We start from the raw sequence: 25,358 nt of genomic DNA on the forward strand, positions 1-25,358 counted from the left end.
GCGTCCGACTTCAGCCAGGTCACGATCTCGCAGTCCGTGAGTTCGAGCCCCGCGTCGGGCTCTGGGCTGATGGCTCAGAGCCTGGAGCCTGTTTCCGATTCTGTGTCTCCCTCTCTCTCTGCCCCTCCCCCGTTCATGCTCTGTCTCTCTCTGTCCCAAAAAAAAAAAAAAAAAAAAAAAATCTAATGAACATCTTAGACTTAACACTTCCAAAATAGAATTCCTGATATTTTCCCCCAAACCTACTCCTCCTCCAGTCTTCTCCATCACAGTAAATGGTGCCAAATTCACCTAGTTGCTTAATTCACAAATAATAATGATAATAACACTTACTGACTTGGGCCAAATTCTGTTCTAAATAGAACCTTATTTTTCTGTTTAGAAAATACCTTAGAAAAAAACTTATTGTTAAGGTTTAATATTTTCTGTGTTGGGATTCCCTTTTGCCTTAGCTTCTTAGGAAAGTTTCTTTTGTTTGTTGTAGAAGCACATTCAAGGGATATTTCACTAGCTCTCCTCCCACTCCAGACTCCCATGCATTCCGAGGTTACTATGGATACTGTAAGCCTGCCATGCCTTGTTGACTGCTAAGTAAGTTTCTCCTCTCAGGCACATGCCAAACCCTTTTGTGTGGTAAGAATTAGCCAATGATAATAATTACCATGGCCATTTTACAACTATAATAAATATATTTCTGAAGAAGGTGTTGCCTCTCAAAATTATAACAGGATAAGCTACTAAAAAGCACAAACACAAGAAAATGCTGTGGGGAAAAATTAAGAATCACAAGGTAACAACAGTACAAATATTGCTTTACGATACTCTGAACTACTGTTTAATGTCACCTTTTAGCCATGAAAAGCATAGTATGAAAGAAGTTACATTCATGAGCCAGTCAAGGCATATAATGAGTATTGGGAACATAAACCCTTTGCCTCAGATTTTGGTGTCCATCTCTCATTGAAGGGCTCAGTGTGTGCGGTTCAGTTTCATAAGCAATCATGGGTATGGGTAAACATGCTTGACTGATTAATGATAACAGCTCTTAAAACACCACAGACATTTCCAGCGCCCAGAAATGTTTATTTTTTATACTAAATTAAATTCATTTTCTCTCTCATTCCCTCTAAGGAAAATGGTGACAAATTTAAATTCAGAGTGGACTGCTACATCGAAGATGGCCATGCGCTGCAACCTCTAAATAGACTATGGTTTGGGTTTGCATTTTATCTAGAGGATGGTGGGAGGGAGGAAGCTTAAGAGCAGGGAAAAGAAAAGAAAACCCACAATGAGCACTGAACCAGTGCTGAGCCCATTGCCTTGCACACAGAAGGACCTTGATAAATATTTTATATTTACCAAAACCAGTAATACTCAAAATAGTAATAATTTATCATATAGTATATGATAAATACTTACAACAGAAAAAGAGAAAGAAATAAATAAGGGGCATCTGCTTTGTGCACTACAATGCTGGAAACAGAAAACATTATCTCCATAAGGCACATTAATCCACTTTCCCACGGCAATACAGGGAAAAAACAAAATAAAAGCATGAGTCTTTTGGATTCCAAAGCCCACTTTCCATCTATTTATGTTTACCCACACTGCCTCCAGTGATGAGAGAGAGTGTCTAGTTTGTTAATATTAATTATTCTGGCCATTTATATACTGATAAATTTGTTACCTTTTAAAAATCTATATTGCACTAGACATCCTAGTCATGGCATCCTAACTGTTGTGGCTTCTTTCATGAGGAATGAAAGACATGACTCTGGTAATTCCTACCAGTTTACACTGGCCAGCAGAGAGATGCTCTCAAAGGGCACATCCTTCTAATAGATAGCTTTACAGGCTTCTAAGGATCATAGCTCTATGATTCAGAAATGTACTTAGACCTTAGCATGAGCTGAATCAGGAGGAAAAATTTAGATTGTTGTGACTATCATTTAAAAACAATGAGCTGAGGGATGCCTGGGTGGCTCAGTTGGTTAAGCGTCCGACTTCCACTCAGGTCATGATCTCACAGCTTGTGGGTTCAAGCCCTGCGTCAGGCTCTATGCTGATAGCTCAGAGCCTGGAGCCTGCTTCAGATTCTGTGTCTCCCTCTCTCTCTCTGTCCCTGCGTGCTCGCTCTATCTCTCTCTCTCAAAAAATAAATTTAAAAAACATTTAAAAATAAATAAATAAAAAATAAAAACAAACAAAACTCTTGTCCAAACCTAGTAAATATTCTTTGAGTTAAAGAGTTTTTCTGAAAGAGGCAACACACTTTGTGAAACACTTCAGGCCTTTCTACCATCGTGTTTCTGATCATAATGAACCTGTGGGGTGAATGGCCACATCCTATTTCTAAATGTTCTTCAAAGTCTACTAGAAAAGTTGTTCCTTCAAAGAAGATTTTATTGATTCCCTAATCTGAATATGCTGCATGCTTGCTTTACTACCAACTTCTAAATAGATCACTTTTTAACCTATGTTATGGCGATTTTTTCTGATTTTTGCTTTCAAGAACATATGGCTCAGGTCAAGACCATCTGAAGTTACCAAAAAGAGAAAGTTCACCTTTCTCCCTTTTCCTGGAGAATTTCTTCCTCTCTTGGCAGATAAGCTGATGTTTCGGAAATTCAGTCAAATAAATGTACCTCAAATGAGTATATATGGACTCAGTTACTAACTGAACAGTGGTATCCATAGCTTTCTGGGTGTGCCCTTCTCACCCAGCTCTGGCCTCCAAAAAGAAGAGACCATCTGTGGAATCCTGGAACATTGCACTGGGTATCTGCCCTCCATGAATCTACTTTTTGATCTTAGTAAAAAAAAAAAAAGTTACATCATGATGTATATAATTTCCCTGATTAAGGTTAAACTATACAGATGGAATGGGTAACCACTAGCCAACCAATCTCTGTTTTGGCAGCAATGCAATGTAGCAGTCAGCTGAGGTTGTGTTTTGCTGCAACAACAAACACCTCTGAAATCTCAGGCTTACAACAACAGAGATTTCTCTCTTACTCCTAATATATCTTTCTTGGCTATGGCTCTGCTCCATCCATTCTCTCTTAGGACCTAGAAGAATTAGCCTTTATCCAGAACAATGCAGATGTCCCAAAAGAGGGAGAAGTAGGTGACAGACCATGCGATGGCTTTTTCAGCTTTTCTTGGACACGGCACAGGTCACTCTTGCCCCTGTTCATTGTTAAAACAAGTCCATGACCAAAATTGACATTAATGTGTTGAGAGTATATAATTCCCTCAGAGGAAGAAACCTGTAGCAGGAGAAATGAATATTTTAAACAATAATTTCACCTACCACAATATGTGAGAAAGATTCAGATATTGTAGCAATCCAGAAAGAACACTAGACCAGCAGTTTCCTATTGAGTTTTAGTGAAAATGTGATCATGTTGATTGTCTGACTCTAGGCTTTAACTGTTTCATCTATAAAATCAGAGGTTTGGTCTACATAGTATCAAGGTCCCTTCCAACTCTGCCATTGAGCCAAAAGCCTTGCATTATGGTTATTTGTTTTGTTATCTTATTCAACAGACAAGTGCTAGTACCATTTTTACATTTCTCAGAGACCTCACCAAGTATGGTGCTTGGAAACATTTGTTAAATAAATAAGCTAAACCCTACAAATAACTTACACATTTGTGCATATTCATTAGATAATTTTCTGGAAGCAGGTTCCAATGATGGAATGTGGAGAGCACTGAGAGCCTCAGGCGGTGGTGAAGGAAGACAGAAATGAAAAACACAGCACGTGAGTGGACAAAGGCAAGCTGGAAAACCAAGGCTGAGAATGCTCCAGTTCCTGGGTAGTTCCTTTTAGAGCAGTTCTGTGACTGAAAGCATATATTATGTACAGTTCTGCATTTCCTTATGGCTGAAAATTGCTTAGCTTACTAAATCTAAAGACAAATATACTTTTAAACTATTGCAAATAGAAGGAGGTTTGGGCTTTTTACTGTTCCTTATTTTATATAGGAAAACTAGGTAAAGAGCACACTCTGAAACTGTTGGAATTCAATTATAGGAAATGTTGCAGTATTGTATAAAAATGAAATTCCTGATTTTACTGTGAAAAGGAAATGATAGCCTTTGAAAACTAACAAAATAGTTGATTTGCCAAGAAAATGCTCTCAAGTCAAGGGACTCAGCTAAGGAGAAAAATAGTCAGTACTTTTTTTGTTCCCATTTACTCTCCTAAATTTAGCACGACTACACAGCATTGTTATCTAAATAACTACAAAGCATAATTTGAATTTCACATTTAATCTTCAGCTGGACTGATGAATATTTGTCTTCTACTTACCCATATCATTCTTTCTGCCCACATAATTATAGCTTGGTGAGATCACTTGAGTTTTATTCCTTCTTTTAATAATTGTAGTCCATATTAGCTCCTCAATTATTTCACTTCTTGGTTGTAAGAATACATCAAATATGCAGATTTACTTTTCATCAGTGTGGTGTAATGGTGATCAAAGAATTTAGTGTAGCTTGAAGTTAAAAACAATTAGATCCACAACACAGTTAAAATCCATTCAAAATGATAGGGGCTTTTTTGTAAGCTCAACCAACACCATGCTGCTGAAAAACTAACCCCTTTTCTTCTTTTTTCCTTAACTAACTTTAATATGATGAGCTGTAAAACTCCAAATGCTTAGTGAAGATCTGAGAAGTGAAACAGAAAGCAAGTAAAAGAGTGACAAAGCAGGAGAGTACATGATCCCCCGAAGAATCCACTGTTTTCTATCATTCTTTTTTTGGTTTTCAAGTACTAATCTCAAACTAGTGATTTGAGCATTTTAGAAAAACACAATCAAGGAAAGGGGCTTTTAAATCATAACTTTTTACCTCCCTTAGAAATCTGTGTTCCTACATCTCTTGCTGACTCAAGAGACATCACAGAACTGCTTTGCTTCTGAACCAGTTGTCCCTACTCCCCCCATGAACCCCCACTGGCTCTGGTATGTTAGCAAGCAATGCCACCAAGTGGGAAATATCGATCCTTATGCCTAATACTTTAAATCAAAAGCATTTTGTAATTTTCACCAACTGTCCAGAATAGTGCTGTTTCCGGTGGTTAAAACTGTTTGTGGGGAATACTGAGAGTGCTTAATAAGCCTATGACATAAAATAAGTAATGCCACCAGAAATTTCAAGTGTTACTTCACTATTAAACTTCCAAATCTTGAAGCTTACCCTTGGTCAGGATGTAATACCCACTGGTCTGCTTTAGGAAGTCAGTACTAGCCTATTAGCATGCAGTTTTCCTTGGAGACAAGCCATCTTCACACTGTGCCTGCGATTCCCTTTCCAGCCTTCCTGTCACTGCTCCGTGTCCACGACCCGGCCTAGGGCGCCTTGGACGGATCTCTTGCCATTTCCTGCATTCAGCATGAGCACTAATTGAAAATTTGGGTGGCCTTGCTTATTTATTTTCCTGGAATGCAGTGGGTTATATTTTCATGGCATTTTCTCAGTAGTGCAGCATTTCCATTTCAAACTAGGACAATGGGAAGAAAAGCCAGTCCCCATCAGCACACAGACACACAACAAAAGAAGACTGTATGCCCCCCACCCGTTTGAATTTGCAGTACTGCCTTTATAAATTGTAACTAAATGTAAGCAATCAGTTTTTTTGTTTTTTCATGCAACTGAAAAGACAAGTTTACTTTCTCCTTGAAAAGGAGAAAACACAGTGATGTACTAAGTTACTGGAAAAATAAAAGATAAATAGGAGGTAATATTAAAAATTATTTGCTAAAATTTAACAACTGACTGTCCACATCTAAATCTTCATAAAATGCACTGGCTCAAATTTCCTGTCTGATTAATAAATGTATTCTTACAAAATCCAAAAATCTTGCTTCACCATCCTGTAACACTGGAGTTTCATACCGATTACAGCCTGCATGTGTTGCATGAGAATTTTTCTTTAGGAATATGAAGGCTAACAGTGAAACTTTTAATTTTATCAAGATGTTATGCCATGTTGTTCTAATAATCTACCACTGCTGTAAATTTTGTATTGCCTAACATTCAAAGAGGACTGTATTTCAGTGAATTTGTATAAAAACACAGTTTTGGCAAAACTTAAATTTATATACATGGTTTATAGAATTTACACCTCCAAATTGACTTTTGATTTCACCCTGGATGTGTGCATCTCTCATTTCTGAACTAAGAGTATATAGGGGGAGTAAATTTTTAACATGTGATACCTTTTGCATAAAATATATTAAAAGAAAGATTTAGGATGATTGAAATATATACACGTTAGAGTAATTTACTAAAAACAATTAGTTTAATTCAACTCCCTGAAAGTGTGCCAACTGAGGGGCAAACACAGTTCCAGTTTTGTACCTTTAAAACAGAACTGAGTCTAGATTATTTTCTTAATCGTGAGAGCTACCTTCCCTTGCTTTATAGCATTTCTGCCATTGGTATAACTGATGGGCACACTAATTATACATCAGTTAACTCCAAATGGGAAAATGGTAAGACATTTCTGCAGACCAAAGGTTGCCAAGGTTGTGAGCCAAAAGTAAAATCTTAAAAACCAATTTGTCCTATTTGGTTTGAGCAACTGCTCTGGGAAATAAAAAAAAATGTCATCTGTTCATTTTAGTCAAGCAATTGACAGTATTAAATTGCTATTCTGAGTTACTTTTATAAATTGGATCTAGCATTAAATTGTCAAAAAATCAATGACAATCACACTTAAGTCATATCTTTATATAAAGAATAAGTACATACAGGTATCTGACTTCTCAGCTGAACAAACTTTTTAATGCCTTACCATAATTCATAAACAAGATTTCTTTTCCATACAGATTTTGTCTTAACATTAAATATGTTAAAGAGGAAAAAAACTGTGCTTGGACTATGCAAATATTACTTAGCTGAAGTACTTATTTTGAATTATACATGTGAGCTAAATAACATAATTACAGTTTTTCATGTGATACTGATTATTTATTTGAAACTCATTATATAAGACATGCTGTGCAATTAGCAATGATCATTTCATATTTGTATAGCTCTTCTTAGGCTGTAAAAGTATTTTTCAACATATATAATTAAGGTTCATTATAATTCTCTGAGGCTCACTTGTTTAAAAAGCATATTAAACTCAAGAAAAAAATTAAAGTCAAATAAGTTTACGTTTATTAAAAAGACACACATACTAATAGAATCAAGTATGAAAAAATAGGAAAAATATGGCAGTTTACATAAAGAAGATACTTAACCTTAGATGGCTGTGCTGAATATTTAATCCAGTGAGGAATAGGATTATTGCAGCTCTTTCAATCTTCTGAGCGGTTTGGAAAACAGCCTAGCAGAAGTTAACTTGGTAAATTCAAATATATTTTATTGAGTAGTTTTTCTTTCCATTTGACTTTTTAAAATAAAATACTAAAAGCAAATTACATTTTCATAACCATATCATTTTTCTCACAGTTGTGGGCCTCTTATTGTGTCTGTCTTGTTATGTTATACCTCAAGGAAATAAAAATAAAAATGCCATCTGGGATATAGTCCATTTACAGACTTGCCTTTTGGGAAAGACATATTATTTGTACAAAGTCTCAAAAAATAAAAATGACACATTTCTAAGATTGCCCACTCTAATTTCCTCTTGGCTAGATTTAAATAATTTTAGTATGGCTGATGATTTATTCCCTAGATGTCAAATAGCAAAATTAAAATATTTTTTAAAACAAATGTACTTGACAGAATAAGCCAGAACAAAACCCATTTCTGGTGACTTACCCTTTCCGGCATAGAGCAGAGAGCTGCCATTTCCTTTCAGTAGAGATGTGTGACTCCAGAGTATATTTTACAATTTATACATAAACATAATTCATAGCTGAATTTAGGGATTTCCCAAAATAAATTAATTCCTAAAATTTCAAAACTATTCCTAATAGAAATGTACAGTCTGGGCTGCAAGATTTATGTAACAGAGGATGGGCCATTGTGTGCTGAGCAAGCTGGAGAGGCACAAGGTTGCCAAATGGGTGTGCACCCCCTGCCCCCAAAATGAAAGTGTAAGTATGAACTATTTTCTCATTTTTCTTCCTCTTGAAACTTAGAAAATTAGGGTAGATGTACAATGTTGGATAATAGAATTATTGGATCTAGGTATCTGTTCTACATCTGACTTCCAACTGTAAACAACTGACAACTTACCTGATTTGGATTGGTTTATCCAAAGCATAAGGCAAAATAAACCAGGTTCCAGATTTCTTTTTCTTGAAAAAGTAAGCTGGTTCTTCTGCACACTTTCTTGTGACAGAGGCAAAAAAAAAAAGCTATATAACTAAGACAACAAGGTGCCTAACAGACCTCCAGGCCTAAGGATCTACCAGTGTAGACTTCCTACTCACTTCAAGGCTAGAGAAGATGTCTTGTGGCTAGGAAGCCCAAATTCTCCCAAACACAATTCTCCTGTTATATAGGTCACGAATGATCTTAAGAGCTGTTGAAAGCAAAGTACCAGTTTACACTCTTCCTATGATGAGTAGGTCAGCCACAAAAGAGGAATGTGTTAATCAGAGAATTTTTTAAAAATTAGAATGCTGCTGTCAGCATTCTTTTTACATTGAATTCTGCTGAAAACCTCAATTTACAGAAAAGATGAAAGAGATGTAGGGAAAATAAATATTTAAACTGTGATTGATGAGATAGTCTGATACACGGTGGGTTAAAATGGGGCTAAGACAAAATGGAATCTAAACATTCAAAAGGCCTCAAGTCCCTACAGCCATTCCCCACCCCCAGTTCCTTACACCCACCATCAGGAGCATGATTCTAGAGGGACTGCCCCCCACTCACCCCATTCTAGCTTTTCTCAGTAGTTGCTACCTCCAAATTCAGTTTAAGTTTTCAATCTTGTTTTAAGAGGGTGTGTATGAGTATGTGCACGTGTGTGTGTGTGGTAGGCAGTGGTGGGCAGTGACCCACAATGTTCACCGCTGGCCTGACCACACTGCAAGCCTTTGGATGGCCTGCCAGGCAAGGTTTGCCCAGAGGAAATAGGAGACCCCTTGAGTTTGAATAAGGGACATTCTTCTTCAGGTTTTGGGAGGCCTGCCTTAATCTGCCACTGTCATTAGCTTAAACAGAGTAAAAGATAAAATGATGTCACGGAAGTTGTTTTTAAAAAAACTTCTAATATTCTCAGAACTATTTGCTCTGTTCAAAAATGAAAATAAAAGCAAGGAAGAAGGAAGAGAGGGTGGAAGAGAAGGAAGGAGGAAACAAGAAACTAGCCAGTCTATCTTGACTCAATTCTTTCTTCTGTCTAGTTCCACTGAATTTTTTTCTCTTAAATTTTAATTAGTTAGGTAATTATTCTCACTTGCCTATTGCTGGTCATTTGTGGCTTTGTACCATCTTTTTCTTCTCACTATGAAATGAAAAGCCATAGGATATGATCCATCCCTATGAATCTAAGATGAATTATTTATGCAAAAGGAATAAGAAGTTGACATCTATTGCTACCATTACTCGCAGACCAATCTGCTTGCTTCAATCTTCTGCAATGTTCCTGTGGCCACCATCTACTGACCACCCTGGAGCACGGGCACTCCCTGGACTGGCCATTAGGATCTCTGAGTATGTTATGTTTACAAAGGCCTGATAAGAACTTGGGATGTGTCAGTGACCAAAACTGGATCGAGATTTAATACTTCAGACTCCCATAGATTTTATACACTAAGGAAGGTTTTTGTCTCCAAGTGTTTCTTAGCAGTTGAAGACTATTATTAATTATAAATATTATTAACAATACTAATTATATTATAATTATTATAGATATGCTGAAAGGATAATGAGCCAGCATAAGTTCATGCATCAAAGTCACTAAATTTATTTATTTATTTATTTATTTATTTATTTATTTATTTATTTATTTTGAGAGAGAGAAAGTGAGAGAAAGAGAGAGAGAGAGGAGGTGTGTGGCAGAGAAGGGCAGAGAAAAAATCTTAAGCAGGCTCCAACACCAGCATGGAGCCTGATGCTGGGCTCAATTTTACAACTATGAAATCATGACCTGAGCCAAAATCAGTTGGATGCTTAACCAACTGAGCCACCCTGGCACCCCTATATTATTTCATATTTAAATACAGTGCTTATGTAGCCTTCTTGGAATTGTCATTCATTAAAATTTTTCTACAATGAGAAATATTCTAATTTCCATTTTAAAAAATATAAAGTCTCTCAAGTTTATAGAAGTTAATTAACTGTTGCTATTAGTTGGTATGCTAAGATAATATGAAATCTCATTGCATAAAGTAGAAAGCTTTGATTCCATAAAAGAACTACAGTTTATAATTATACTTTATAAAGGTCCGTATTCTAGTTATTTAGATTCATTAAATGTCATGCAATATATAACATTTCTGGTAATTTAAAACTGTTTAATGTGTAGTTATTATATTCCTAATCAGGATGTTCATATAGTTTCAAAACACATTTGAATGATTTCTCAGTATCAGTTTTCAAAAATAGCAGTAATAATGTGTATTTAATTGCATGTTTATTCTCATATGAAGCTTACAAGTGCCTATATTTCTATATTTCCAGTAGAGATCACAATAATGTAAATGAATACCCATAATGTGAATTACAATATACATATTTCTTCCAATACGAATAAGTCCATATTAAAAACTTCAAAGATTAATGGTATATGGGTCACTTAACATTTTTAAAGTAGTGAGTTTATTCAGGTTTGCATTGTAACAACCTTAGTTGTGTCAATAACCTTGTGCCTGGGATTATTTCCACCTCCAAATATTGCTTACATAATTGTATTTACTCATAAACCTAACTAACAGAACAGTCCTCTACTTGGTTCTACTCAAAATTTGATATTTAAATGTGTTAGAGTATACTTGAAAAGCTAGCAGGAAAGATGGATTCTTCAGAGTTTTAGCTGATATTTTCTTATTTTTTAAAGGTTTTTCCCCAACAGATTCTCCTAGGCGATCAATTTATATCAGCCCTAATTGTAAACATTTATCAAATAAGACCTGGGCACAAAAATTAAAAGAATACAAAATAGGATATTTCACTTATCCTCATTACTTCCCACCATTCAAAATATGATTTTATTTTGCTTTTGGAAAATAAATACTGAAAAAATAATAACTATAATATTTACCTTAATGGCAGATTAACTTAATATATAGAAACCAAGAGAGGACATGAAGAAAAAAGGATCAGTGCCTGAAGTATAAGAGGCACCATGTCAATATTTGTTGATTCACAAAAACAAGCCTGAATTGCTGTAATAACATGTACAAAGGATCTCTCTGAATTAGTAGTTAGACAATTAGTTTTATGCAGAAATAGACCTTTTCTGAATATGATTTCTACAATTGCACTCCCTCTAGGATGAAACACAGATCCCTGAGACACTTAAAAAACTTAACATCTCTATTGAGGTATAATTGATATACAAAAAATTGCATGTTTAATGTATACTATTCGATGAGTTTGGGACTTCGACATCTTTAAAGGAAAAAATTACTCTGTTATAAACCAAGAAAAGAAAGCAATGTGTAAATTCTATAAATATAGAAGATTAAAAATACAAAAAGCTCCTCTCTCTGCTTGATGTGGAAAGCTGACTCGTCTTGTTCAGGAAGAACAATCTAAATTCTTTGAGAATTAATTTATCTTTTATTTCTCTTAAAGCATGCCAAAACCCATTGGGGGATTGGGAGGAAGGACAAAGCCTGGTATAGCAATGCATTTCATTCCTCTTTTCCTTTGAATGATATCCTACTTTACATAGAGTTTCTGGCTTGAAATTATGATTACTAGAAAATTTGCTGCCATATTTACAGTCAGCAGTTACCAGCATAGTTATGCAAAGCATTAGAAAATTAGATGGTGTTTAATATTTTTTCCTGGATATTAATCAACATTGTGCCTTGTCACACCAAAGCTGGTCATTTTTCCACTGGACAGTGGCAGAGGACTGACACTTCAAAGCAAGCCAGGATAACCAAGGAAAAATATGGCCTATAAATTCTGGTTCAAACTGATTTTTCTAAAGAATGAAAACTTCCTTTGTAATGTGTTTTAACAAATATATGCTTATAAACAGGATGCCACTTAACAGCAATATCATATTTAAACATATCCAAAACACAAAATGATGTGAAAGGAACAGTGATTGATGAAATTTTCTTTCACAATTTGAAATCAACAGAGTATACAAATCTCTAGGATAAAATTATAATTACATCATTAGAGAGATAGTTGCCATTTGTTCTCAAATAAAACTTTCTTTTTTTTTTAAATTTTTTTTTTCAACGTTTATTTATTTTTTTTGGGACAGAGAGACAGAGCATGCACGGGGGAGGGGCAGAGAGAGAGGGAGACACAGAATCGGAAACAGGCTCCAGGCTCTGAGCCATCAGCCCAGAGCCCGACGCGGGGCTCGATCTCCCAGACCGCGAGATCGTGACCTGGCTGAAGTCGGACGCTTAACCGACTGCGCCACCCAGGCGCCCCTCAAATAAAACTTTCTTAGGAATCCTCATAAGTCTACAGTCCTGAAAAGCTATGCTTTCTTTCTTTATCAGAAAGAAACCATATGTATGGCTAAAATCTATCATTCATATCTTTTAATCATGCATTCATTCATTTGAGCTTTTAATCTATGTTAGTTGGATGAATATGTATCATGTTAAATATATGTAAAACATAATAATAATGCAAATCAACAAACACCCACACATTCAGGATCCGATAAAACATAGCCAAGTTTAGAAGGAAATACTTCATGGAAAAGTAGGACTTCTATAAAATCACAAAATTGAAAATTCAACCTAGGTATTTAACATTACACTATTTTCCTCTTTATTACTTTTCTTCACAGCCAGTCTACTATGGTTTGGCTTTCTACTACAATAACCTAGCAAGGAACAAAGAAGCAAAGCAATTAGTTCACAGGGCAAGGGCTGAGGAGGTGTGGAAGTCATTTGGGGCAAAAAAGCAAAAAGTTACAGAAACACTGAAGGACAATGTGCTTCAAGGTCTGAGAAAGCAACCAAGAAGTTCTCAGTGTGAAAATGGATTGCTTTACAGGTAACAAATTCAAAGAACAAAGTATCCAGGAGGAAAAACATTTCCTTTAATTGAATAACAAGAACAGTTAGTGTGATCCACTACTGCTGGCATATAGAGTTATTTGGAAAAACTCCACTAACACCACCCATATGTCCTGTCCTACGCAGATGGCCAGATAAAGTTGCCAGAGAGAAGGCCCTGTAGTTCAGCCAAAACTCACTGCAGAATAGTTGTTTGTTGAAAAGCGCAGTCATGGGATTTTAGAACTTAAAGGGACTTTAAATTTCTCTCTCCTAACCACCTTATTTTAAAAAAGAGATAACTAGACCTCTCAAGAGGTCAAAGAACACATCTGATCAGGGTCAATATCAGGCTCTACCCAAAATGTGGGTTTCTGGACTGCAAGTGTAATTAACCTATATCATCTGTACCTATCAACCAACAGCACTATAGTCAGCTGTTGATTTTTCAAGAACTATGGATATTTTTGTTTCTCTTGGTATTTCACTCCTCATTCTCCACTATGGATGGAAAAATAAGTACACATTCAAATCAATTGGCTATACTCTATGTTACCACTTTTGTTATGAGTTCAGTCAGAAAGAACCAATGTTCAGACTGTTGTCCAAAGTATGAACTGAAAATTATCTTTGGCTTTTTATTTTTTGTGCATTTCTTGTCTCTTCAAACCACAGAAAGTATAAAGAGAACTCAGAAAGCTTTGCCCTGTTGGGGGACTGGCCTGGGATACTGGTCAGCAGTAGAATACCAGCAGCAGCTTGAAGATGAGCTCATGGAAGACAGTTAGGTGCAGGTGGGCAGGGTAAGTCCTCCAGGGCACTCAGTTGTGAGCAGCCAGGAGACAGCCACAGAGGGCACACTGAGCGGGCATCTTGCACACTGATGCTCGTAATTGCCTTCAGGAATTATAGCCAATAACTACAAGGCAAACTCGGCTGAGTTAACAGTATAGATACGTGAAATCTATTGAATTTGGAGAAAACTGCCTTTAAGGAATTTATTTATTTATTTATTTATTCATTCATTCATTCATTCATTCATGCATTCATTTAACTTGAGAGAGAGAGAGAGAGAGGGAGAGAAAGAGGACGAGCTGGGGAAAGGGGCAGAGGAAGAGAGAGAGAGAGAGAGAGACAGAGAATCGCAAGCAGGCTCCACTCTCAGTGCAGAGTCTGACATGGGGCTTGATCCCATGACCCTAGGATCATGACCTAAGCTGAAATCAAGAGTCGAATGCTCAACTGACTGAGCCAGCCAGACATCCCTGCTTTTAAATTCCTTAAATTCTCCTTAGGGAATTTAAAATCTTTTATTGGGTTTATGGGAAACCAAGGTGATATCTGACTTATGATGAAGGGACTCAGATAAAAATTGTGTCATATTAGAACAAAAAGAAATAAGATATGAAGCCAGACACTCAAATGTTATGCAAGTCATTTCTAAAGTTTCTTGGAAATGGGAAGTCTTCACAAAGGAGTGTCAATAGGGTTCAAATCCTACACAAAAATCCAGAGGCCAGGAACATGGTTCTCTACTTAAGTGAAACCCAACTGGTGCTCCTGCTCTCAATGGGGTGATATTCCTTGACAGCAGATGTATAAAGTGGCAAGCAAGCTGGTGTGCTGCCCTAAGCCCCGATCTATTTATTAGGGGAAATACCATGTCAGTGGAATCAACTGGAAATACGGTACCATTTTCTAAGTCTTTTCTGTGATTGCAGACACTACTGATAAAATGCAAATTGGCCTTGTTCCTCCTGAAATATACAGAAACTTCAAGTGGAAAGTTTTAAAAAACAAAAAAAGAAAAAACCCACAAACACGCATAAAACCCAAAACAAAAATGCCAACCATCTATTGTCTAACAATTTAAAATAAATGAAATGTTATCTTATGTTGTTATAAGTTCTTCATTCAGAACAGAAAGAGGTCTAAATTCCTATTCACAGAAAATCACAGAACTTAGATTGTCCTGCCCTCTCTGTAGCAGCAGGGTAGGCCTATCATGGAAGGGAGATCCCCTGGCCACTAAAATGAGTCATTTCACATTCTGACCCACTTCCCTCTCTGCAGGTTCATTATCTCTCATATCTCTCTTGGTACTAAGTGACATTCCTTCATCTCTCTGTTCTCCAGACCACCTACAGATACAGTCTACTGCCAGAGGCACCCCAGTATAAACACAGGTGGTAAACACAGCTGCATCGTTGGGCTGGGTGGCAGTGATGGCCATATGGTTGGAGTAACACTGTTGAAACACCATATCCCTACATAGATCCAGCTTTATTTACAGTTTTCTTAATAAAATATGCAAATAGCAACTCAATAGAAAACCACAGAGCTCTACTTTGCTGTAAAATTGAGTGGAGACATTTGACTATTTTGAGGACTTTACACAAAAAGAGCTCTGAAGCTGTTGAGAAACATAGATGCTAAAACCTAACATAAAGGTATTTGCTAGAATTACACAATAGTGAGATTAAGGTAAAAGCAAAATGATGCAAGGGGCTTCCTTAACCAATAAACCCAATCCGGGAACGGGTACAATAGAGTTGTAATTGTTACAACCTTGGAGGATTTCAAATTGTTCTTATGATTTTAAACCATAAAAGACACCAGCAAAGGATGACAAAGTTGGGTGGTATTGAATGAAAGATCTCAAACATTCATATATCGTCAAGATTTACATATCAGATTTTGCTTATCTTTTATGCTTTTAAGTGACCATTAAGCATATTTTAAAATAGACAGCTGAAAACAGCCATCTCTCCAGCTTTGCTACTATAAGGTGCTGCTATTTTCAGTAGTTTTAGTTTTTCATTAAACATTGATTGAGTATCTACAATGTGTGAGGCATGAGTGCAAAATATAAAGTCCCTTCCCTCAAGGAGTTTATATCCCAGTGGAAGGAGACAAAAAAAGTAAACAAGTAGGCAATAATATATTTGTAGGCTGTGATTAGTGCTATTATTGGGTGGCTATTGTATTCAAAACCTGCTATGTAAGGTTCTGTGGTGTCTATAACAATGAATAAGACAGGAATCTGCCAGCAAAGGACTTAGAATCTATGAAACAACAGACTAAACAATTATCAGTCTCTGATAAAAAGCATCACTAAGATATGGCAAATTACAGTTGTTTTGAGGATTAGATTCTATAAAAACTATGGTCTATTACAAACTGATATGCCATGTAGTATGAAACACTTCAGGTGTTCATTTAGTGTAAAAAAAAAAAAATCTAAAAAACAGGGACTGTCATAGTGTTTTCTAAGCCTGAAACCAAAGGAATTTCATGCTTCAAAGTTCCTTTTTCTCTTTAGGTCAAACTAAATCTGATGTAGAATTAAAAACACACAGTTATATGATGATATTGAATTGCCTCAGTATCTACCACTGCAATTTTACATTAAATGATATTATTTGCTGCCAGCTTCTGCATATACTGCACTAACATTTGTTAGCTGCCTTCAGAATACAGACCAGAAATTTAAGTAAAAGAAAATACCACCAGTAAATTTTACCACCAGAAATTAGCAGAAGAATCTATCCTCTTTTGTGCTTTTGTTTCAGGGATACAGTACTGCCATTCTTTTGATCCAGGAAAGATCTATGAGTCCTCAAGAGCCATTCATACCAGCATAATTGAAGAATTGCCTAATTTGAGAAATGGTGTGTTACTGAGACCCAAAGGGGAGAAGATTAGCATGGGGATTAGTTTCACTTTAAGCAGGGTATCACTGTCAGGGATACAGAAAATTTAATTTCCTTTCAGCTTCTGCTTCCAGGTGTCTGACTCATGTTTTCTGTGTCTTTTAACATGGATGATCCTGGGACAGTCAAGTTATTGCACACTGGAGTAATACTTTGACATGTCTTCTTCTTCTTTTAAGTTTATTTATTTGTGAGAGAGAGAACACGAGCCGGGGAGGGGCAGAGAGAGAGAGGGAGAGAGAGAATCAATGTGGGCCTTGATCCCACAAACCGTGAGATCATGACCTGAGCTGAAACCAAGAGTTAGACACTTAACCAACTGAGCTACCCAGATGCTACTTAACAAGTCTTCTGATGTAGAGACAGAAGAGAGTCATGCTAAATCCCACCACTCAAAGCATCTATACAAAAAAATCACCTTTTCTTAGGATATATTTCTCTAATAGGTTTGTAATTCAGCACATTCAGATATTTGAGTTGTAATAACTATAGGTTGTTTTTGGTCTATGATAATGACTATCTCAGCTGGATTTCCCCCAGAAGCCCACTCTGAGATACGGTTTCAAGGGCTAGTATTTAACTTAGGAGATGATACTAAGGAAACACAGAAGGGAAGTGAGGAAGCCAGGAGGGAAAGGGAAGGAAGCCAATAAAAGGTATACTGTGAAGGTGTTCCTGAGGGCATTGGAGTTCAATCTCACGGGAAGGTCTGGAATATGCTGGATAACATGCTTTTGAGCTACCCTAGGATTGAGGCAACTGGATACTTATATACAAAATCCTTGCCTACCTTTGGCTAAAGCCTGCATCTGGGCCAATGAATTCTCCAGTGCTTCCAGCTTGCCCTGTGTCTAGGAAAAAAAGCCCTAAGGCAAAAAGGGGTATGTGTTCCAGGAAAGTAGCCATTAGAGAGTAAAGGGGACAGCAAAGGGGTATGGGTGGGCTCTGACAGCCTCTGTTACTATCTATCCTTTGCATGCTGTGTTGTGTTCACTTCGTTCTGTCTCTGATTCCTTATGCTGATGTCCAGTCATACCAACATCAGATGTATTGATACGTTGAAATATGGGCTTATGTTGCAGTTGATCCTGAGGCCACAGTGATTCCATCACCTTCCTCCTTTACCACCCATTCTAGATTCCCCTCATTCTCAACTAGCACTTCTGCTGGCCTGTACTGCTTGCTTGATGAAGTGACCCTGACCTCTATACCTGTGGGGTCTGAGCCAGTTGCCATGCCCTTGTCAGGCCAGGGTTGCTATGTTGCCCATTTACTGTTATCATCAGGCATGGAAAAGATGCCCAGGGAGTGCCCTGAGTTCTAGAAAAAATACTCCCTGTCCTATTTCCTCTTAACCATAAGGTCATTTTTTGTTGCCCAAATGAGGAGCCCAAATGAGGAGAGGCCTTTAGATTTAATGGAACCTTGTATTCCCTGGAAGAGCATTCTCTCCCACCACAAGATCTGAGGTGCAGTACCATATGCTGGCATTAGGTTCAAAATACATATTGCATTGAATAACATAGCATCTCGACCCTGCAAAATATTTTCTCCAAGCTGGAGCCTTAGTTCTCCAAGCTGGAGCCTTTAAGAGGTCATTCTAAAGTTCTCTCAGAGTGGCAGCTTCTGGGCGTGTGATGTAGGGTAGAACCAGTAGATCTTGTAGTGTCTTCTTTGTCAGACTTGTTTCACTCTTAAGTGTGTCCCTGGTCCCAGATGTTATTATGGGAAATCCCATGATGATAAATAAAACACTCTGTGAGCAACTGGATAGTGATGCTTGTCAGGGCTCTGCAGACAGGGAAGACAAACCAAAACCCAGGATATGTAACTGGGTCTGAAGAAATTAATTTGCCAAGTAGTTGCACTGGCCTTTGCAGTTGGAGGGAGTAGACACACTATCTGGATCTGCCTTGTTGAAAGGGGTCCATGGAGCTCCATCCCTGCTACTATGGCTATACCATTCACAGGCCCACTGCATAAACATTGGTGTGACCCAGGACTGAAGGTGTTGGTCAAATCATCCTGGGTACTGAGTTCTCCTCTGCTGTGGATGCTCTCTGGTGGGCATTCATGTGAGACATAAAAATTGACCAAAGATGAAATTTAGGTGAAGCACATGTCTGAGTTCTTAGAGTGAGAGATGGCAAAACCTTTATCATGGTTGTGCCTCTGCTTCACAGCTATCCTTTCTATTTAGCTGTAACTGGTGACTCCAACAGGTCTCGTATCTTTGGGAATTTCTAGACCAAAAGCAGATATAGCATACTAAGCAGATATAGCATACTCATAATTATGTTTAGTGCCAATGGCAGGCCAACTCTTCCAAGAACTTTGTTCCTATGCTCAGCTCCACTCTGATAGCAAACATAGGCTCCTGTATACCTCAGGTCAGCATGTACTAACTTTGCTTAGAGCCAGGTGAGGGAATCCCTTCTAAGCCCTGAAGAGATGTCTGACCTCAATTGTTTGCATCTCTCTTTATAAAGCAGTGTGACTTTAGTGTGACTACATATTGTCCAAACAGAGGCATTTTTGACACTGAAAGGGACACTCTTAACAGTTAAGCCAGGATAACAGACAAAAACCAGAGCTATCTCATGCAGAGTGGGACAAATGATCATCCTAGTTATCTGATACCTTAATAGTCTAAGTGGCCAATTTAAATTCCAGGACAACCAGAAAAATCCCTCTAAATACTGTTACACAAGCTTAAACTCCATTGTCCTCCATAATAACATTTCTTTGCACAGACTTTCAACTCCTTTGTTTCCTGTTCCTTTTGCCTTGTAAAACTCCATCCTCACTTAGAAATAGTTTTCTACTATTTCTCTACCTACACCAGAGCAGCCAAAGCATAACCAAGCATGCTGACTGATTCCATTTTAAATTTAGGACTACACATCCCAAGAAAGCTCTCAGCCCTGCCTGGAAATCTTGCCATATTTTCTTAGTAATTTGATTCGCAGTATCCAAGACAAAGATTTCACCTTTTTTTCTTAAACCTCCCTTGCCTCCCATCCTCCATTTTCATGGATGATCTTAATGAGTCTTCTGCTAATAAAGTAGAAACAACCAGAATTCTATTTTCTCAGTTTCCTATCACCACTTTCCCTTCATCCCCACCATTGTCTTTTCAGTGCAAACCAGTCATTTCTTGCCTAGGCTGTTGTAGTCACTCCCTAAGTGCCATTCTTTTTCCTCTAACCAGGCTCTGATTTATCCTCAGCCCAGCCAGATCCCGAAAGGAAGTGACTGCCTTTAATTCACCTTTATATCTCCAATGCCCTGCACAGCGCCTAGCCCATGCAGTTGTTCCTTAAATTTAACTACAACAGTCACCAAGTCTCAGAGTCTCCAGGTTGTAGCCTGGCATCCTCCTCCACAATATCCAAGGTCCTGTGGCTTTTGTGCCTTGCCTAGCTTCCAAAAGCCTCGGTAGGAACTACAACATCCCGATTCGGTGCAGAACCAACCAGAAACGCACCATCTCATCCTACATCCTCCTAGAGGAGATCCGAGGGTACCGAACCGACGCTGCAAGCTGTGGATCCCCTCGACCTCCCCACCCCAACCCTCCAGCGTTCCCAGCCACGCCTTCTGTCCTGCGGCCCCAGCGCCAGTCCCAGCCCTACCGGAAGCCGGCTCCGACCCTCCCACCAGCTCTTCCCGCAGAGGCTTGGATCATCTAGGACTCGGAGCTCGACTAGCCGGCGGATCGACGCTCTCGGCGCTCCCAGCGGGCGGAAGTGAAGGCGCCGGCGGTTAGGGCAGCCACCGCCCGGGACTCTTCGCGAGAGCCGCCTGGAGCTCGGTCGTTGCGGGCCGTAGGGGGCGGCAGGCAGGCTGGAGGTACGTTGTGGAGCCTGGAGGTCCTGGCTGAAGGCCAGCCTGGGGAGGCACGGACAGGCAGGGCGGCGGGCGCCGGCGGCTGGCCTCGCTCCCAGAGAGGCGGGTGGAAGTGGTCCGCCGGCGCCGGTGTCAGTCTCCTGCACCGCTCTTCAGTCCCTGACTGTGAGGAGGAAGGCGCCGCGCGGTTCCAGTCCGCACCGTCCCTGACACCTGCTAGAGGCCCAGAGACCTTCACCCCTGCGCCGGTCATGGGCCTCCAGAACACTGACCATCGACCCGTTGGTTGTAGTCGGCTTCACTCGTCCCCCTTGCGTCCCTGCGTATTGTCACTGTGTCAGGTGTAAGAATTTATTCGCGAAGAGCGAATGTGAGACATGTTTTGCTTGTTTTGCTTAAGTTTGCGTCATTTAGAGCTATACTGAGCATTTTCTAGGTGCCTTTCATTCAGTGTTTTAAGCGTTTATATTTACTAATTTAATTCTCACGAGAGGTAGATGCTGTATATCATCCCCATTTTACAGAGGGAGAAACGGAAGCCCGGAGTGGTTATGTAACTAGCTTGTAGTTACTCAGTCTTTTAACTTCCTTTGAGACAAGGCACCGAAGCTCTACAGCCTGCACACCCAAACACGGTGTCATCTCTCATGTAAGCCTGGTGATGCTAGCTTGCTATCCCAAGATTTTGTATAGACACTTCCTTAATTTCCAAGAAACAGTTCTTGCAAAAGATTGTCTTTAAATGGAAATAAGCTATTCTTAATCAGTAAAGGTCAATTATAATAATAGGTATGAGAAAGTTTTTTTTTTTTTTTCCTCTCATGAACCTGAGTAAACTTACAAGGAAACCTTTTAAAAAGGCTTACCCAGCCACACTTTAATTAAATCATTTGGATGGCACTATATTGAAAAACTAGTTATTTTTTTATTTTTTATTAAAAATATTTTTTTAGTGTTTGTTTTTGAGACAGAGTGCTAGCGGAGAAAGGGCAGAGAGAGAAGGAGACACAGAATCTGAAACAGGCTCCAGGCTCCGAGGTGTCAGCACAGAACCTGATGCCAGGCTTGAACCCATGAACCGTGAGATCATGACCTGAGGTGAAGTCTGAGGCTTAACCGACTGAGCCACCCAGGCACCCTGTAAAGCTAGTTGTAACTGAGGTCTTGTGGCTCAGTCTCCTAATACATTATATTTTCTGTATAAACATTAGTACATTCTGGTCAGGCTCTGTGTATCTGACTCTACCAACAGAAACTGAATGCCAGAAGCTTCCTGAGGATCATCTGTGTGTCCAAAGTTGTTGACTGAAAGGGTGGTAATAAAAAGAGGATGATGTGTGTTTACTACTCAAATGTTCTCTTCTGTTTAGGAACTTTAAAACATTTTTTTTTAATGTTTATTTTTATTTTTGAGAGAGAGAAAGAGAGAGAGAGAGAGAGAGAGAGAGAGAATGTGAACGGGGGAGGGGCAGAGAGTGAGAGGGAGACAGAGTCCCATTCAAGCTCAAACTCACCAAAGGTGAGATCATGACCTGAGCTGAAGTTGGATACTTAACTGACTGAGCCACCCAGGGGCCCCTAAGTAGGAACTTAATTTAAACAAGGAAACAGAATCCCCCAGTGTAATTTGGAATGACCCTTGAAAGGTTCAGAAATTTCTTTTTTATCGTGTCAAGCATTTAATTTTCTGTACTGAATATAATTTTGAAATGTTACTTTTTGAAAAGATGATTGTTAATCTGCTTAAATTTTCACTCATTGCACTAATATTTGAGAGCCTGTTATGTATGAATTGTAGGGAAAATGAAATCAGAACTCAAATTTTGCAAAGCAGCCTTCTAGTAGAGGACTTTGCATAATTTCTAGCACCAGGGAATGGCAGGATTAAGCCAGAGTATAGGAAATGCTATGTATAGTTATGTATATAGTTAATCTTTTAATTACTTTTTCACCCATTTTCCAATTTATTCATCTTCATGTAGCCAGGATCTAGTTAGCACCTACCACATCCCAGGAGCTTCAGTGTTTATTGAATGGATAAGTTTTAGGCCAGTGTTGAGTAGAGAGGATTTTGAAATTGATTGGCATGGGAAATAACATTGATCACTGTGCTAAGCAGTATGCTAGAATGTTGATTGTTCTCAGATGGTGAGGAATGTGTTCATGCATCTCCTGGATTGCCTGGTGAAATTGCATGGTAGTAGTGTTGTTATTATCACATGGTTCAGTGTATGTTTATGTTAATTTAAAATAATTATTATTTTAAAAAAGATGTTTATTTATTTATTTTTGAGAGAGTGAGAGTGAGCGGGGGAGGGGCAGAGAGGGAGGGAGACAGAACCCGAAGCAGGCTCCATGCTATCAGTGCAGAGCCTGACGTGGGGCTTGAACCCACAAACTGTGAGATCATGACCTGAGCTGAAGGCAGACGCTTAACTGACTGAGCCACCCAGGGGCCCATAAAATAATTATTCTTGATACAAACACACAAACTTAAAGTAATTGTAGAGAATATGACTCTTGAAGCTATGGGTACACCTATAGTCATCTTTGGCCCTCAGTTTGAAAATTATGGAGTCAAAAGGTTTTTCAGCTTAGGAGTCAAAGCAGCCATTTACTGGTCTGTGAGCTACCACCTACCTGCTTCATAGCATGGGCATAGCCTCTTTGGGCTTCAGTTTCCTTTTTCCTGTAGTCAGGGAATATATAAAACTAGATTAAGGGGGCGCCTGGGTGGCGCAGCCGGTTAAGCGTCCGACTTCAGCCAGGTCACGATCTCGTGGTCCGTGAGTTCGAGCCCCACGTCGGGCTCTGGGCTGATGGCTCAGAGCCTGGAGCCTGTTTCTGATTCTGTGTCTCCCTCTCTCTCTGCCCCTCCCCCGTTCATGCTCTGTCTCTCTCTGTCCCAAAAATAAATAAACGTTGAAAAAAAAAATTAAAAAAAAAAAAAAACTAGATTAAGATTTTTTCCTGGTTTGAAATTTTTCAGCTCAGTGAATCCAAAACCAGTTAGCACTTGTCCTATCCCTGTGTTGTTTTAGGGGCTATAGGTATTACTGGTATTTACATCTGTCAAAAGGCTAAGTTCTGGCTGGCTGGAGATTAGTTTTGGCCATTTTTGTATCTTCCACTTTAGCATATGCTTGACATACACATTAGAAATAATATTAGCTTAGATTCAGAAGGGGCATTTTTGCTCTCAGTTAAAGAATATCTAAGAACTAAACTATAATATTGAGTGTAAGAATAGCAGGAATTCAGAGAAGGGGATCTGTTGGGGTTAGAGTAATTGGGAAAGCTTCATGGAGGTCAGACCTTGATGGGGAGGATGTGGCCCTTCATAGGGAAGGCACTGGAACGTCTGGGTGGCACACAGAAGAAGGCCCACAGGCTGGTAAGTAAGTATGTTTTGAATTATGGAGTGCCTTGAAGGTAAAGCTGAGGGGTTTGGAACTGACTTACTATGCATTTTTTTTCCCCCAGGAAAATTGTATTAGGCTTGCTCTAAAGTTTCATCAACATTCTTTTTTTTTTTTTATTTTTTTTTTTTTCAACGTTTATTTATTTTTGGGACAGAGAGAGACAGAGCATGAACGGGGGAGGGGCAGAGAGAGAGGGAGACACAGAATCGGAAACAGGCTCCAGGCTCTGAGCCATCAGTCCAGAGCCTGACGCGGGGCTCGAACTCACGGACCGCGAGATCGTGACCTGGCTGGAGTCGGACGCTTAACCGACTGCGCCACCCAGGCGCCCCATCATTCTTTAACTTTAATACCATTGGTAACATTTAAGACTGGGGTGCATCCCAGGCTTAATTTTCGGTTTTGATTTTAGTAATTCCTTCTACTTACTACTTCCTGCTTAAAATAAGTCTTGGTGCCTGTAGTGGAAACAACAGTGGACACTGGGATTTGGGAAACCTGGAGTTTAGTAATTAGAATGTAAGCTGCATAAGGTGGATCCAAGCAGGCACCTAGAGTGGTGCATGGCACAAAGTTAGCATTCAATAATAATGGTGCATTGATGAATGAGTTCTCCTTTTGCTGCTTGCTAGCTGTGCTGCTCTTGTAAGGTTGTCTCATAGTTTCATCTGTAAGATTTGATGAATTTTTATTTTTTAATGTTTATTTATTTTTGAGAGAGAGAGAGTGAGAGACAGTGTCAGCAGGCTTCAGGCTTTGAGCTGCCAGCACAGAGCCTGACGTGGGGCTGGAACGCACGAGCTGTGAGGTCAGACGTTTGACTGAGCCACCCAGGTGCCCCAAATTTCCTGAATTTTTAAAGGCCTTTTCCACTTACAAAGTTATGTGATATTGAAGATTATATGATTTTAACTTTGGTTGTATTATAATTTTACTGAAAGACAAAACAAGACTGAAAGTCAGGGATATTTGGTTTTAGTTTAATGAAATCCCCATGTGATTGACATGATGTGTATCTTGATAAATGAGGGTCTCAGCAGGAATCAGAATTCATGCCAGATGGTTCAAGTAGGGAGATTTTAATAAAGGCACTACTTGCAGAGGTGTGGGCAGGGTTAGGGAACAAACAAGGGACAGTGAGGCCCAAAGAGAAACTGACAACAAGTAGAGGGAACAAAAGGACAAACTACAGCCTCCTGAGAGCTGGAGCCAAGCAAAGGGATATGGCTATTGCCAGAGATGTACCTGGGAGT

General features: G+C 38.9%; 1 protein-coding gene and 1 long non-coding RNA gene across 5 annotated transcripts in view; one reads left to right on the forward strand and one right to left on the reverse strand.

Moving 5' to 3' along the window:
* Positions 1-20,485, reverse strand: part of LOC123608125 — a 55,266-nt gene extending 34,781 nt beyond the window's left edge. For 2 of the 3 annotated variants that reach the window (XR_006717108.1, XR_006717109.1), the window contains exons 1-3: positions 20,470-20,485; positions 17,625-17,700; positions 8,206-8,297 (exon numbers count right to left, since the gene is read on the reverse strand). This is a non-coding gene — a long non-coding RNA (uncharacterized LOC123608125). Of the gene's footprint in view, positions 1-8,205; positions 8,298-17,624; positions 17,701-20,321; positions 20,438-20,469 lie in introns of those variants that run through there. The other variant, XR_006717110.1, reaches the window with a different exon arrangement.
* EXOC2 (exocyst complex component 2) overlaps positions 20,442-25,358 on the forward strand; it is a 277,835-nt gene continuing 272,918 nt past the window's right edge. Inside the window, exon 1 of one of the 2 annotated variants that reach the window (XM_045497613.1) lies at positions 20,442-20,686. The gene's annotated coding sequence lies outside the window, so the exon portion shown is untranslated. The remainder of the gene's footprint in view (positions 20,687-25,358) is intronic. The other variant, XM_045497616.1, reaches the window with a different exon arrangement.

The sequence above is a fragment of the Leopardus geoffroyi genome, chromosome B2 (assembly GCF_018350155.1).
Source record: "Leopardus geoffroyi isolate Oge1 chromosome B2, O.geoffroyi_Oge1_pat1.0, whole genome shotgun sequence".
In the NCBI taxonomy this organism is placed as follows: domain Eukaryota; kingdom Metazoa; phylum Chordata; class Mammalia; order Carnivora; family Felidae; genus Leopardus; species Leopardus geoffroyi.